The 14,261-nt window shown below is 29.7% G+C and overlaps 1 pseudogene; it reads left to right on the forward strand.

The window, feature by feature from the left end:
* The first annotated feature begins 2,929 nt into the window (after positions 1-2,929).
* Positions 2,930-6,509, forward strand: LOC125862555 (replication protein A 70 kDa DNA-binding subunit B-like; annotated as a pseudogene).
* Positions 6,510-14,261: the final 7,752 nt, after the last annotated feature.

Consider the following 14,261-nt stretch of genomic DNA (forward strand, 5'->3'; position numbering starts at 1 on the left):
CTCGAATCATTCACATTTAAAGTCCCTAATAATGTGAAATACACATTTATGAATTTCCCTTACTATAGGAGAAAGCTAGAAGGACTATCATTGAAGTTTCAGATGTAGTAAAGGAAAAGGCAAAGGCAGTGAAAATATTCATTACTCAAAGGTATATAATATGTAATCTTACATTCATTTTTTGCAGAGTGTCATATTATATATTTCAAGTATTTAGTTTGCTTATAATTTAAGACTATAGCAAACATATTCATTGTAAACAGTAGCTTTCTCTACTCTTCTGTATTTCATATGTCATCAGTTGAAAGAGAGAGTTCATATATATTTAAAGAACACAGTCAATTAGACCATACATTGTCTTATTTTCATTGCAGCTTTTAACTTGTTCTTCTTCCTAATTTTGAGAAGACAGACATATATATATCCTAAAGCACATACTTTCTCTTCCATTGTAGGTCTGCCGTTTTCAATTTGGAGGAAAGATGAATGTGCTTACTCAACTTCTTACCATGAAGATAATAAGAATCTATAGGAGCATCACCAAAGTGCTGCAACAATGACATTGTACGCACTGCTTCAATCAGCTGGCACCTCATCGCTAATGTAGATGCTCAAGTACCAATACTGCAGTAGGTGCCACAATTTTCTATTTGTTTTCAAAATCCCTTTCAGGCTTTATTTCTTCTGAACATTTGTCAACTAATATTACAAACTTTCTTCCCATTGAAGGAGTACTACATAAGACATATACATGTTTCCTGCTAAGTCAGACGCACAACGAAAAAAAAATATTCAATGTCTTAAAGCAACAATTCAAACAATGGTATCTCAGGTTAGCACTAATGATTTACTTAATTTCTAAATGTTTTTAGATCCATTGTTCAACATATATTGCAAATGAAGAATCTAAATTACATTATTTTTGTTATACCAATAGAGCAGTAGTGATCTCTGTGTGTTTGTCAACTTATTAATCATTCAAATGTATTTTACTTTTAGGGAAATGCATTATCTACCTTTAGCCTAACAGTTCATACATTCAATTTTACAGTAAAAACAAAATGCTAATCTTATACTATTTTTGCTACCATACTAACCAGATCACACATGATTTGATGTGTGTGTCTGTATATATATTAAATAGATAGATAGATAGATAGATAGATACATAAATATTTTTTATCCTTATTTAGAAATGACAATTAAACTACATATGTTTTCTTGAAAATTCATGCAGTTTTGGTTGCCAATGAAATAATGCCAAAAAACAGACAAAATCATTACATTAGGTAGTCAAATGTAATGATTTTGTCTCTTTTTTGATACCAAATGTACTGATTTTCTGTCTTTTTTGGCACAATTTCATTGGCAACCAAAACCCCATGAATTCCTAACAAGACACATGTAGTTTTTTTGTCCTTTATAATTTCTATATTTCTAAAATAAATAAAAATAACAAATTAGATAAGGGTAAGGTAATATTTATATATATATATATATATATATAATATAATATTACCCTTATATATATATATTACTCATACAACACAAATTTAATAGCCTATCATTCAAGAAAAAATTTTGCTCCCTTTCTCAGGTATTATTTCTTCCCTTTTCATCTTTTCCCTCTTCCCATTTTCATTTTTTCTTGCAGATTTTGCTTGTCACCAAAACAGAAAATCAAAATAGATCAAAATTACAGTTATTAGTTGGACGTCAATTACTGTGGTATTACATTTGTACAGATATTGCAAATGTAAAAGCGAAAGTAATAGCCTCCCTTATGAGTTTCCTGTTTGATGGTTCATATTTAATGCTTTCAATACTATTCAATCTTTCATAGATATACCATGGGCCCAGGAGTATGCTTTTAGCTTGATGCCCAACATGATCAAAATATCTGCAGGATAGCTGTTTTCTTTTGTCTTTTTTTTTGGTCTCTTTTTATTGAAATTTTAAATAGTAGCATAAAAGTTTAGTTTCTATGAAAAATAGGAAACATGTTTGGTAAGGCTAAATGGTGCCTTTGGATATAAATGTGACATATTAGCTGTCTTCTACAAACTGTATCTTCCATGATACTAAGTCATACATAAGCCATCAGATACTAGCTTCAGTAAAGTTTTTCATATTGTTTTTCCCAAATGTATACTGGTTTGACTCAAGTTTCAGAGATAATTGTTGATGTTTTAATATTCTGCAACATTTTCTGTCCCTGTAACAGATTTTCTGTGAAAAAAGAATTGTCCAATTGTACTTTGCACATTAATAATGTCTACTAACTGATTTTACGTCTTCATTGAGCTCCACTAAAGGGCCCTAACAGATTTACACATGACTGTACTTCTACTATGACAACACTGCTGTTTTTCTTTTCATTTGTTCTTCATTTCGTTTTTTTTGGAAAATACAAAGTTTATTATGTTTGTGCAGTTTATATCTCATAGGACCCAATAGTAAGAGGTACAACTCTAAAGTAGTATACTTTGTTTGGTCATTTTGGCTGTAGGTGCTTTGTTTGTATTAGATTATCAATCTCCTACTTTCGCATTCTACAATTGTACAGCTGTGTCTCATGATTGACAAAGAACTAATAGCACATAAATGGTTATGAGATGAAGATGGCAGGAAAAGTAAATAGTATGATACATGCTATGTGATCTTTTATGAGTTTCTACTTTATGCTCAGTGTTTGTCCTAACTTGCTTTTACAAGAGTTTCTTAATGCTTTGTTACTACATCAGAAGCTCATTTATGCAGCTAGAAGGTGCATTTTACTCCACAGTGCTGCTTTCATTTGATTCGTTTTTTGCTTTTGTCTAAACAAATGAAACAATGTTGCATGTCCCTAATTTAATCAGCCCTGTTCATAAAAACACAACAAATCAAGTACTTTGACTGAATACTCATATTATCCTGCAGATACTACTACTTGGTTAACTATATTTCCTACAAACATGGTACTAAGAGTGAACATCGACCAAATAGAACCAGCAACACTAGATTGGATTTGCAAAGTTCAAATTGTCGAAATAGGACGCCCACGAGAAAGTCTTGACAAGAAATGTACATTCCAAAATTTAATTTTGGAAGATGAAGAGGTCAGCTCATTATTATATTTTATCTTATGACTATTGCTCTTTTCCTCTCAACTTAGTTAATCTCAACTTTCTATAACTCTTTACTTTCAGGAATGCCAGATTAAGGCAGTTATGTACGCTGACGAAATTGAGCAGTATGCAGATAAGTTTAAACTCCTCAATACCTACCTCATCTCTACTGCAAGAGTCAAAGTCTCACCAACTTCATACGGCAAGCCAATACATAAATTTTACTGGATTCTTGACAAAGAAACAGTAATTGAACAAATCAAACCATCTAATGAAGTTGAAAAACCACTTCCACCGCCAACCAAGCTGAATATCACAAGCTTTGACCGCCTTCCTCATCTGATGATTGATTCTGCTGCTGAAATAGGTATATCCATCGTAATAGCTATTATCAGACTGAAATATACATCTTTACTGCTGCAGAAGACTTGCAACATTTCATTATGTATTATATACGTAGATATACTGGCAATCGTTCTTCGTTGTGGTCCTCAAAAAAACGCCGGTCGCAGTCATCATAGGTGTCGAGAAATTACCCTTTGTGACAATCAGTAAGTATAACATTTGACATTCTATTTTCCCCTTTTCTGCAAATATTTTGAATCAGTAACCACTTTTTGCATTTGTGTGCTCACATCATCAATTATCGTCTAAGCATTATCATAGTACTTACTCTTCTGTCCTTATGTTCTCACACTCTCAGGAAAAATCAGTTTCTCTTCACTCTATGGGAGGATTTCGGAGAAATAGAAGGACATGAAATTGCCTCTAAAATGGCAACAGAGGCAGGTCTGCTTGTAATCCTCGAAAGGAGTATATGAATCTCTACTTATCAAGGTACGTATGCACTCAACTTCTTACCAACATAATTTTATATAATAACAAAACAATATACAACCTATGTGTTATACAGGGTTGTCACTGCAGACTAGGTACAATTCCACAGTACGTGTGAATCCGAATTACCCACAAGCAGTGGCACTCATCAACTGGTACTCACATTTGCTATTTATTCTATAGCTTTAATTTGCATGTAAAGAACCTACTAAACATATTATCTGTTCTAACAATAGGGCAAAAGAAAACAAAACAATGTTGTTAAGTTGTCTATCAGAGAAAACCTCAACAAGCTCATCTATCGCTCCCATGATAGTCACTCCTGCTGGCCAACAACTTATCTCTATTGCAGAAGTCTCATCAGCACCTTCTGTAAGTCATACTTGAACCTACTCATTTTGACAGTATCCTTATTCATTTTCTCATTCTGTAGCTTTGCCTAAATAATCAAAACTTCCCACAAATGGGAGTGTTCTATGTTGAAGCAGAGATGGCCATATTAGATGAATTCCAAGACTTTTGTGTGCTTGAATGCTCAGGATGCAAACAGAAGAAGCGCACAAAGGATAGAAAGGATTTTGAATGTCCAAATTGCAATCGAAAAACAACATTAATGCCTCGGTACTATACTTCTCACTTCTAAATTACACTTTCTACAAAATATAGCGTATATTATACATATATTTCAAACTTGCCTTCATTTCAGCTGTAGCTTCCAAATTGATCTTATTGCCGATACTGCTACAACCACAGCATCTATCTCTACTGAATTAGGAGAAAAATTATTGTCCATGACAGCAGAAGACATATTTGACATAACTTGCACTAAGGTTATCTCTCATTTCCACTGGCTACTTGTACACACGTATTGTCATAATACCATATATCTTCGGCACAAACACTTTGCCACATATGCTTTGTTCTAAACTGTTTGTTCTAACTTGTTACATTTACAGCGACAATCATTGTCTCTTAATCATGTCCATGAGATGTTGTCAAACAAAGTATTCGAAATTCAGCTAAGGAAGTCATCTTGGGCCAGCTCAAATACGACGCATGCAACTTTGTCCATTCTTTCCTACATGGAAAAACAACATACTCCACAGAGCACTACTGATAGGACTTCTAAAAAGATAAAGCCTTTGGAAATAAGTGAGGTAGAAGTCATAGCAACAACTACTGCAGCTGGTTTTTCAAATGCACCGCCAAAATTTGAACCACCCACACCAACCAAAAAGGTCTAAAAGGTCAGTCTACATCTCACTTTCACACCAAACTATAGGTCAGAATGATTATCAATTCCACATATTTACAATTACTTCAAAACATGCTAGTAAAAGTCTCTACTTTTAGTTGTAGGTTACTTTCTTTTATACACGTATCCATATAGTTCCTATGAAACATTGTAAATGTCATACTTATGTTATAGTGGTGCTTTTGCACTTGCTCTTATCTGCTTTCAAATTTCACAATTTTCTTATGTTTATGTCTGACATAACATTGCAAAGTCTCACATTAATTCAAGGCTAAAAACTCTCTATCCATGTTCATATCCATGCTCAAATCAATTGGTTAACAATTTCTTTTTAATTCTTCATCTCATGTTGACTGTTGAATTAGCTTATTTTACTTACAACAATTGACCAACTTCATTACTTCACAGTTAGCAGCAGCTCTTTTGTACACTAACACTAATTTTTTACTCCTTCCTGTTTCTACTCCTTGCAACAACTCAACTCACATCCAATCGAACTGCCTTTCAACACTAAAAAACAGACTTAGACTTTTGACATTTTATTATGAACAATGTTGCTCACATTGATATAAATCACAATCAAAGAAATCCTTATGTCTGCTGTGTGTTTGTGATACCATAAAACTGTAGCCTCTTTTTGCTCTTTCGTTAATGTTTGTCATTTGACACTGCAATATAAGCCTATTTACATGTTTTTCTGGATAACTTGCACTGCATACATTCTTCTACATTTTTCTTATTCTACTTTGTTATGATGTCATACACTATAATACACAGTTATCAAGAGCAAGAATAGGAACGAGGTTTCTGTCTACTAGCTAACGTCGTTCACCATAGACTATTACGCTAATCACACACAGATTCAACAACAAATTTATCACTTTTATAATGATTCCATGATTTTCTTTCTATTTGATCCCTATATTAAAATTGCTTTGCTATCTGTTGCCATATTTGCAGTTTCTAACAGACTTTAAACTGTCTAATTACAGGAACTCCCTCACACCATTTTGTCACTTTTGCTTATAATAGGGACAATATAATGAATGACTCTCCATATGCTCTGGTTTTTTGCATGAGGAAGATTAGCTATGGAGAAGCAAACTGCAGTGTCCTCTAAATATGATAAACAATGACATGCTAATCTTATATACCAAAACTGCAACATGTACTATATTATTTTGGTTATATTACATTAGTTAGTATGTGCAAATTGTTCAACTCGACATCATACTGATGTCTATTGTACATATTCTGAATATTTTTAATAGCACATAATATAATATATGATATTATCTATCTTCTACAAACACCCTGACCCTTGATTCATTAATATTAAAATATTTTTACAACCATAATATTTTGACTATTGGGCCCGTGCTTGCCACAGGCCTCCCCACCCTAGTATTATTAATATACCATAGTATAGTAACTAATAAAATCTCACATAACCTAATATTTAAATGTGATAAATGTCATGTCACATGCCACCTCTTCCCTTTTAATTTGTTCTTCCACCTCCCCATTAGTAGAGTAAAAGTTAAAAAGAAGACAAGATGAAGGCCCCACCATGCATGCTGCAGTAAAGAGGAAGAAAAGAAAAAGGGGAAGTCATGGATTCATGTTAGTACGTGTGTGTTTGTCATTCTATTGGAGTTAGAACAGTCTTCAACTAAGCCGAATTTCATGACTACTCACTTCTACACTATGTTCATTGTTTTCACATTTGTTCTAGCTTGTCAATTTTATCAAGATTTAGGAATTGATAACTACGATACGATATGATATGATAAGAATGAATATGTCCTAGTTGAACTAAGCTAGAGATAAGTTTACCTTTTCTTTAAAATCATTTGATATTCAAAAGATATTAGTCGATTAATTCTAATTCGTAACAAAAAAATTAATTATGAGAGATTTAATACGTTTGGTAAGAAATCTTTTACTTTCTCGACTCCAAAATCTAAGTCTTTGTTTATTTGTATTTAGTGAAAATCTGAATTTTTGAACAATTTAGATTTTAATATTAAAATTTAAGCACATATTTGATTTGAATAGATCTCTTAGATCTTATTAGTCATTAACATCTTTTTTTAAAAAAAGAGATATTTTGTGTGAATAATTTTCCTCACCACTTTGTCTATAATCATTGATCACCATCACTCAACATCTCTGCTATCACAATATAACCATCACTTTCAACCACCATCACCGTCCCCAACTACCAATTATGTCTGTCAACCATCTCTATTATCACAATCACCAGTGACAACCACCAATGCTTCCAACCACTATTAATGTTAGTCGTTATATATTATATTCACCATTCCATCATTGTAATTATGTTCATTGTCGTCATTACGACACCAATTCCTACTACCAATCACCTTCACCATCAAAATAGCTTGCATACCATTGACAATCACAAACACCTTATTCGTTCAACCAACACACATTCTTAATTAGTCGCTAATATTGTCAACTACTAACTCCACCATCACATATCAACCGTTACTATCGCTTCAGTCACTACAACATTAACTATATTCATCATTACAATTATCACTATCACCACCACTACAAACCATCTTCATCATCATTAGCGAACATAAATGTCTTTCTCTTTTTTACAAATAATAATTTTATTATTATATATATATATATATATATTATATTTAAAAATAAATAAATTATGCCTATTTAAATATTAAAAAAACAAATAATTTAACAATTCAATGTTCAAATTTAATAACAATATTTTATCATTCAAATATACATTTATATTTAAATATCTTTAATTCAAAATCTCTTAATTAAATATTCAAAAGGATCTCAACACCACCCCTACAATATTTTCAATGGTAACAAAGGCTTACTTTACTCATTCTCTATAGTCTCATCTTTTTGCACTAAAATATAGTATATATTCACTATGTTTCAAACAAAGATCAACATTCATGCACGTTTCCATGCAAATTATCATCATTTTTCAAACTTTGGAAATGTCAAAAGGTGAGTTCTTAAACTAGCTTCTTAACAAAGGGAAGTATATTACTTTTTTACTTTCTTGTTTTTTCTATTTACTTTATTGTATGATATAAATTAAAGGTACAGGGCGTGCGTAATATATTATATTCTTTGTCCCTCTTTTTGACAAAATAGGATAACTATTATGTCAAGACAAGAAGCATGTCTTAACGTTTTATTTTAATTAAGAGTTCAAACATAACTTTTTATTTTAATTAGAAATTAGAGTTCAAACCTTTACACACGACCGTTTAATTATTTTCATTATATATTATATTAAGTCAATTAGAAAGCATATATATAAGACATGTTATAACTTGAAAAAAATCAAATACATCAATAATATAGTACTCACGTTTTATATATAATTAAATGATACATATTTAATATGATGTCTTGAATCTTGATAATGTAACTAATTCACTTATCTAAATAATAAATGATGAAATTGAAAATAAATTACTCTCTCCGTTCCTATTTATATCTCACCATTTTAGATTTCACGTCCCTTAAAAAGCTATGTAAGTTTACCATTGTACCCTTATTTAGTATTCTCTTGAAGTCAAATTTTCAATAAATGAACATAAATTAATTTATTTTGATTAATTAAATTGACTGATGAACGTAAATTAATCATTTAGTTTTCCTATGTTGATCAAGTTCATACTTTCAAGGCTAATAACTCTCAAAAGTAAAATAAGAAGAATAATGTCATTTATGCATCGTCTATTTTTAGTAAGGACTGACATATATAAAAAAAAAAAAAGAGTGATATATGAACTAAATATAATGCTACCATTATAATAGGAACTCATATAGTTGGTCCCCTAGGGCCTATGCGCCGTCTAATTAATTAAGTCTGATGGCTTTAACAATATATTGTCCTATATAATAGCTAATTAATTTCCTATAACTACACTAAGTAGGTTATTAGCATCAGTAATGAGCTGTTTTTAGCTTGGATTTAAGTTACATTAATTCCTTGATTATATAAAAGTTAATTAAGTGTATAATATTGTGTAAGTTGTCATCAAATTTTGTCGATAACCAACTACCAATATCTAACTAGCTGACTTGTAGTAAAAGGGAGAACTAATATGGTTTGTCTGGTTCACTTACTAGTTATGTGGATACTTAATATGGATTGTTTGTGTGGTAATTAATAATAAAATTATTATTCTATATATAAAAAATATTTAGTTTTAAAGAATATTTTTTTCTTGTACTAATTTAGCACCGTTATGATTGTAAATTAAGTTATTATTATAATATTAAACTTATGAATTTCAAATTTTGAATATGTATCATATCAACTCAAATTACCAAAACGAAACAACTACATAATAATTCAGTGCAGAGGCGTATCCACTATCCAGGAGTGGGTCATCGCGTTCATGTGAACTCATGCTCCTCTCCTGAAATCATATATATAGTAGTGTTATGTTTTTTAAAACATATTTACACATAGATGTGCATATAATGTCGTGAGATGATAATTGGGTGCACCTTTCTAAGTGCGGCTAGAAATTTGAATATTTTATTTATTTTGTTTTTATTTTCCTTTCTAAAATTGGGTAACGTATCTCTAAGTGGTTTGGATAGATAAAAAATAATTTTGGACCTATAATTTTAAATTTTTAATGATTTTTAGTGATAAAAATCTAAATATTCTATCAATCAAATTTATGTCTTAGATCCACCCTTTCGTAATAGTATATTTATCATCTTAAAATTCTGGATACGCCTCTGATTCGGTGAGGGAATTATAACTTGTATAGTTGTTGACGTTGTCGCACTTCGATCTCAACAACCACATGCATGTATTATGACTTCCTTTTTGACTTATGACTTGTGATGAAGTTTCGGAGGAGAATTTTTCTTTGTAACACTTCATTGAACGATTAAATTGACAAATCAAATATCTTATAACTTTTTTGTTTTAATAATAATGATAAATTTAGAATTTTAAGATGATAACTATATTATTATAATTATAAAGAGGCAAATCTAATATTTTTATTTGACGAATTTAATCTTTAAATTTTTTCCATTTGCTATTTTGTATAGACTTCTCATTTTGTCATATATGAGAACACATCTAGAAGTCCTCCCACTCTTGTATATTAATGGAGTTAGTTATAATATATGGAAGATGATTTCTAACATGTTAGTTTTCTGACATTAAATCAAAGTGTTATAGTATTAAAGTCTTCACAACAAAATTGCAAGATAAACTTGCTTAGAAAAATTGTACTTCTTGCTTTGTTATTTGGACCTTAGCAAAAGCTTTTTAAAAAGTACATTCTTTTCTATTTATTTACAAACCATGCATGCCATTGAAGAATATGATGGGTCTCACTTTTTTGTTTGTCATTAATGAGTCCTGGTGAATACAGTATTAAGTACTTATTACTTTTTTATTGTCATAAATAAATATTTTCCTAATTTAATTTTACTTGTTTGTTATTTAATAATATTATTTTTTTATGTATTAATTTTCACATATTAAGAAATATGATTTTTTAATTCATATATTGCCTTTAGCATAAGTTACTTATTATTTTCAAGATCTAATACTATTAAAGATCAATTAACAAAAATAGTGTGGTAAATAGTCATATCATTTATTATTTTCTTAATTGGTGTGCTAAATTCAATTATGACAAGTAAAAACGAATAAATAAATAAAATAGTACATGTTATTACCTCTTATTTTAAAAATATTTTTTTATTTCACTTGCTTATTGTGATAATTAAGAAAATTAATTAATATATAATAAATAAATTTAAAATTATATAATGATTTTATTTAAAAATAAATATATCATATAAAATTAAATGAAAAAGATAATAAATTCAACTTTTTCAATGATAACGTTGAAAAATATCTTCCTTCCTGTATTCCTTAAATAATTAAGAGTTTAGACTTTTGTTAGGACATTAGTAGTTATTCATTTTTATTTGAGAAATAAATAAATATACATATTTATCTTAATATTGGTTGTTTTAACAAAGATATATTAACAATTTCAATTTTTTATAATATTGAACCCGTGTCACGGGGCCATTTCCTCTAGTATATAAAAAAGTTGACACTTTCGATTTCAAATAATTATTGTACACAATTTTAGTGATTTTCACATACATAAATGTGTCACCCCCACACCCCCCTCCCCGGCTCCCCCCCAAAAAGAAAAAAGAAAAAAACGTTGGTATCAATGGGACCAATACTATATGCTACATCGCCTATCACTCCTAATTTTGATACATATATTCGATTTAATTACATATAACTTTATGGCGACAAAAATAAAATAGAAATTTCAATCATTTGAACTTGAAGATTTTAAAAGAATGAACCAAATAAAAAAAAGGAAAAATACATAAAAATCCCCTTAAACTTGGCAGGAAAACTTATTTTAGTACTTTAACTTTACAGGTAATTCTTTACCTCCTAATTTCGTATCAAGTGAATTTAAATGCACCCAAATAAATACAAGCGCATTTGGCAAAAAATTTAAAAGGAAAAAGATAAGTGGGTTCCGTTTTTTTTTCTTTTCAGCCACCATTTTTCATTCTTCCTCACACCCCACCACCCCACCCTTAGCTACTAGCAACCCCACACTTTCTTCTTCCCCACAGCCCCCTGCCGCCTTCAACCACCCTTGCACCACCCCATTCTTCTTACTCGAAACACCCCCCTCCCCCTCTCTTTGTCCTTCTTCAAAACTCCCCACCCCATTTCTCCTTCTTCGAATCCCACACCCCCACCCTCTTTCTCCTACTCCAAACCTCCCCTCTTTCAACCGTCATCTTTCTTGTCTTTTTCTCCTTCATCGTTGAACCCCCACCATTTTTTTCTTTATTTCTGATCTTTCACTCATATTAATTTTTGATTTTAAGAAGAGGGTCTTCTTTTTTTCAAGATATGAATCTAAATTGATATCACTAATTTTGAAAATTGAAAAGAGAAGATTGTTGGTGTTGAAAATTGTTGTTTCAAAATCACTATTTAAGATCGTGTTTGTATTAATGGTGATGAACTTGAATTTTTTTTAATGTAAGATTAATCCTCATTTTTTCCTATTTTTTTTCTTTCTAAAATTGTTAATAAATAAAAAGAAATAAAAGAAGAACTAAAATAAGTTTCAAGGTGGCACTGGCGTGGCAGTGTTGTGTCGATGACATGGCGCGTGTGAAATGCACTTGCCACTGTGAGACTGATATTATAAACTTAAGGTGATATTAAATTCATTTCAAATGAGATTAGGGGGGGCAAATAATTACCCGTAAAGTTAAAGTGCTAAAGTAATTTATCCTGCCAAGTTTAGGATTTTTATTTTTTTTTTATGTATTTTCTCTTTAAAATTCCAAACTCAATTTTAGAAGAAGAAAATAATTAATAACAAGTTATTTGTGGAATTTGAACTTTCGATTTAAATCGCAAAGAGGTGTACATTATTGCACTAGAGGACACTTTGAAATTTAGTGCGCGCGCGCATATATATATATATATATATATATATATATATATATATTTATTTATTTATTTATTTATTTATTATTATTATTATTATTATTATTTTTATTTATTTATTTTATTTTATTTGAAGTTATCTTATAAAAATATGAGATTACTATTCATAATAGTGAGCGGAGTATGGATTCATGTAAACTGATACGCCTCTTTTAATAACATAACTAATTTGTGTCCATCTTAATTCAATATGCATGTAAGTCAAATCTTGCTATAATAGTCAATCATTAGGATAATAAAGACATGATTTTCTCAATAGTTGATTTTTCACATTATATTTTACTTCTTTATTATAACAACTAGGGGTGTACATGATCAGGTTGGATTGAATTTTTCAAATATCAAACCAAATTATTATTATCGAATTTTTAAATCTATAAACCAAATCAAACTAATAAAACTCAGATTTTTCAACTTCTGGTTTTTGGATTATTTTTTGGGTTTTTCGATAAAGTATTCATACAAACATATAATTAACTTGTACTTTAACTATATCTTTAGTCCTACCAAAATACAATCATCTAAGACATTTTTAAGAAAATAATAAAAAATATGAGATGAGTGATGACACAAAAAAATTAACAGAAAATGATAATGAAATCACATAAACAAATATTGCAAATTAATAGGTCATAAAAAAATTATCATAATTCAAAAGTACTAAATCATGCAAAAATAAATCTAATAAATAGGAGTTACATGGCTAAACATTGAAGAAAAACTAAAACTAGGTTACGTATTTTAATTATCTAAACCAGTGTAAAATTAAAGAACAAATATTCAATATTATTGTCATTCTTAGTTGATTTTTTCTTTGTTAGTATTAGTATTGATTTGATTTTGATTTGAGCTTTATTAGAGTTACTATATCTATGGATGACATATTTGATTTTTTTGTTAGCATGAATTGAGCTTTATTTATCTATGGATTATAATCTTTATTGGATTATTCAAAATTTAAGTCTCAAACATGAAGTAATATGTCAAGAGATAAAAACTATGAAAATATATGAAATATTTATAAATTATATCAAAGTAAATACTTTTATGTACAAAAGGGACGGTTGACTAAGCAAATCTATAAATGTTAATAATAAACGTGTTCAAGTGAATTGAAGCGACATTTTAGTCCCTACCTATGTAGCTTGGTGAACCTCACACGGTCTCACCTTTAACGAAGATTATGATGAAATGATAAATACTTATTTATTTTTTAATTAAAGATTTTATACTCAAATTTTGAAAATCTAATAAGTACAAAATACAGCGGTACGAATTTAAATTAATTAAGTATACACAAAATATTTATTTAATTTTAGAGGAAGAAAAAGAGGTGACTGAAATTATACCGTCCAACTTTAGCTACCCCTAATGAAAATTTAGCTTCTATTTAGGTAATTATCATTCCATAATTAGTAGGTTGGATGGAACAGTACTTAATCTATTAATTTTGTTAGATTAAATAAAATCAAATCTACGTCACTGAATCATGAAC

Source organism: Solanum stenotomum, chromosome 4 (genome assembly GCF_019186545.1).
Source record: "Solanum stenotomum isolate F172 chromosome 4, ASM1918654v1, whole genome shotgun sequence".
NCBI lineage: Eukaryota > Viridiplantae > Streptophyta > Magnoliopsida > Solanales > Solanaceae > Solanum > Solanum stenotomum.